We start from the raw sequence: 3454 nt of genomic DNA, 5'->3' as shown, positions 1-3454 counted from the left end.
GAGAGAGAGAGAGAGAGAGAGAGAGAGAGATATTTGGATTATATTCTCTAGTCTGACTGTATTGCATTTTTAGAAATCTCCATATCGGAACTTATTTTTAACCTTCAAGTGTTTGAGCAGAGAAAGCATTCTTAACAGTGACTTCAGAAATTATATAAAAAATTGCATTTTTTTAAAAAGCACGTCTGCATGACAAAAGCATACCATAAAGTCAAGAGACACATATTTGAAACTTATATCAAACAAAGGACCAACCTCCTTAATATATAAAGAACTCCTAGATACAAGAGAATAATGGATGGAACATATAAACAGATATTTCATAGAAAAGGAAATATGAATGGCTCCTTAACATATGAAAAATGCTCAACCTTACTCTTCATAAGTGTAAATTATAGCTACAATAAAACAGCAATTGACAAAATCCTTAAATTTGACAAAGAAATGGCAAGACTATAGAAAAAAGAATATTCTTATACACGGCTTGCAGGAGTTTATATTGGTATATCCTCTGTGGAGGGCGATTTAAAAATATCTATCAAAATTACAAATTACCCTTTGCCACAACAGTTCCACTTCTGAGAATTTTTCCTATAGATGAACTTGCATATGCAAATGAAATGATGTTTAAATAGGTTGGGTTTTTTTGGGGGGGTATTGGTTATGTTTGCAAAAATGTAGAAACAACTAACTGTCCATCAGTAGTTCAACAGTTGTTGAAGGAGTTAATGGTAGTGGGACATATTGGGGGCAGAAATAGGAGTCATACTTTTTACTGTATATCTATCTCCATATATTTTATTTTGAAAAATTTTGAATATATTAGCTGTTAAATTTTTTTAAAGAATTAAATACATTTCTCTATACCACCTGGTAAATACTAAATTTCTCCTTTACAGTTACTAAGATAGAAAATGGGAAGAAAAAGAATTAATCTGTTTTCTGCTGAAGTGAAACTGAAATTATATACCTAATGGTGTCTTATTTTCAGTAATCACCTAATATATATTTGGTTGAGTGAATGAAACAAACAGACAATGACATTGCATTGCTGTTTGGCAGATTTCATGATAATGGTACACACAGAGATAAATTTCACTTTTAGTTCCACTATCTTTCCTCCTTGGGACACTATCTTCTTTCCTACCCTTCCTTCCTCCTTCCTGTCATTTTTATCAACATTAGCTTCCACTCATGTTCCAAAACCCAGGCCTGAATAAAAATGTGTTTGAAGGAGGAGCTACTCCATGTGAATGGACAGATGTCAGTATGAGATACTGGTGGTTCGGGATTATGTTCATTTTCTTTTCCAAACAATAAAACAGGGTCTAAATTATACCAAATAAACTGATTGAAAACTGAAAATTTTATTTAAAACTCTGAACATGTATACAGAAGCTGGATTGCTGAGTTCTGAGACAAGTCTCAGAGTCTGAGATTTGTATAATTGATCGATTGATTTCTGAATGTGCACACTTTTCCCACACTGGTTGGTCAGATAGAAAATGTCTCATAAGACCTTAGAATTGAGTAAAGCAAAATATATATTTACTGCAATATAATGTAATATAATACATATTCACTGTATGTGACAGATAACAGAATAAGAAGCCTCTTATTGTTTTCTCAATTAAACTCTTATGAATTATCATACGTACTACAAATTGTTAAAATAAACTCCTTTTATCATACACTGTAATTGCCATAATTTTTTTTTTACTCAACAGAGGTTCAGAATACATTTACATGGTGTCAAATTTCTGACATATAATTGAAAAACAGCAAAATGCAATTCAGTTTGATGAAGCATTTTACAGTTTTACGTATGTCTTTATGGGCATATAAATATGTTGATACAGAATAATCTATTTACCACTTTTTAAAAAGCTTTCATTGATGAAAAATGGGATGTTGATAGAAATACCTATTTATAAATGACATAATTGTAGGTATTCACTTTTGATAAGTGCCTCCATCACTAAATCGTTCCTTATTTTTTTAAGTAAGAATTATTATCCTATATAACTTTAATAACTAACAGAATTAAGATCAACATTCTTCTGAATTTATTCCACATGATGAGATAAAATTACCTCATTTTTATTTCAAATCAATTTTACTTTAGGAAAAGTAGGAGGAAGTAAACCTTTATACTTAGAAGAAAAATCAGAAATAATTGAAATGGGGGCAGAATCCATTTTTATCTTTACTGCGTTGTACAGAAGTATCTGAATGGTATCATTTCAAACTTGGAAGCGTCACTGCTCTATTTTCACATGTGGTTGGAATGAGAATTCTCTTGCAGTGACTCCCTCCCATTCACACATGGGAGGAGCTGGAACACAGCTAGGGAGCAGTCCATCAAAGGTTTTTTTCATTTTTAACAGAAAAGTTATACAGTCTGCCTCCCTGAGAATGTTTATGGATACTTGAGGTTTCTACATCTTGAATTCATTTTTGAGAGAGTATGAGAATCAAACTATTGAATAGGTAGCTGATAGTTTACTCCCCTACATTTGGCTGGCCCGGTAGTTTCTTGAAGGTGATTTTCAATGTGAAATCTGAAACTATTACCAATAAACTTCCTGTAGTTTGTTATATAATATTAAAATCCATTTGATGAATCTTTTATCCATGCATGATTTTTTATTTCATGCACTGGTCATTTGGAAACTATTGGTTCACTGAGTTATGCATACTATTATATAATATATCACATTTGTTAATTACAATATTGATCTCATCAGAAAAGTGCTTTAGTATTGAGAAGCTGTAAAGCTCACTGCGGAGCACACAAGTTTACCAAAATTTGAATTTTCACTTTAGAAGTTATCATTGGTAACAATACTGCCATTTTTTCCCCCCTTGGAGGTCACAGACTTACTTTATTTTTGAGAAAATACCAAATACCCAAGTCTGAACCATTGTTTGTCAATTGTTCTTTCAACTAAAAATGGCATACCATGATAAAAGGTGCTAGTAGTTCAGCTTGTAACTCAATTGCAACTCAAAGTATGATGAGATACCATGGTTCTTTGTTTATTATGCAGCAGAAGTGCTTTACGCATACTTCTAATTTGGTAACATACAATATTAAGAAGACTTGTATTCAAGGGTTGCAATTTAATAAAAATAATAATTTCTACTGATTTGTTGAGAACAGTCTTAAATTAAACTGGTTTTCTTTCCTGCATGCAGGTGAACAACTGTTAGTGTTACTACCTTGATATGTGCTAGGGTAGCAACTGTTTTGAGAAATGTACCTCGATTTCATGCACCCGTCCTCAGGCTCCACCTCTTCCCACTTCCTAAATTCATGAATTAGAAGAGCTGTTTCCCTCCAGGGGCTCAAAACAATCCTTAGGAGGAGGACCAAGAAGTAAAGAAGGAGGAATAGGAGAGAAAGGGTGTGTAAGCATGTGTGTGTGTGTGTGTGTGTGTGTGTGTGTGTGTG

General features: G+C 32.8%; 1 long non-coding RNA gene across 3 annotated transcripts in view; it reads right to left on the bottom strand.

The window, feature by feature from the left end:
* Positions 1-3454, bottom strand: part of LOC109371450 (uncharacterized) — a 128954-nt gene that overhangs the window by 62382 nt on the left and 63118 nt on the right. The window lies entirely within an intron of this gene.

Source organism: Hipposideros armiger, unplaced genomic scaffold (assembly GCF_001890085.2).
Source record: "Hipposideros armiger isolate ML-2016 unplaced genomic scaffold, ASM189008v1 scaffold_14, whole genome shotgun sequence".
In the NCBI taxonomy this organism is placed as follows: Eukaryota; Metazoa; Chordata; class Mammalia; order Chiroptera; family Hipposideridae; genus Hipposideros; species Hipposideros armiger.
The sequence above is the reverse complement of the archived record's forward strand: the minus strand, read 5'-3'. Positions and strand labels throughout refer to the sequence as shown.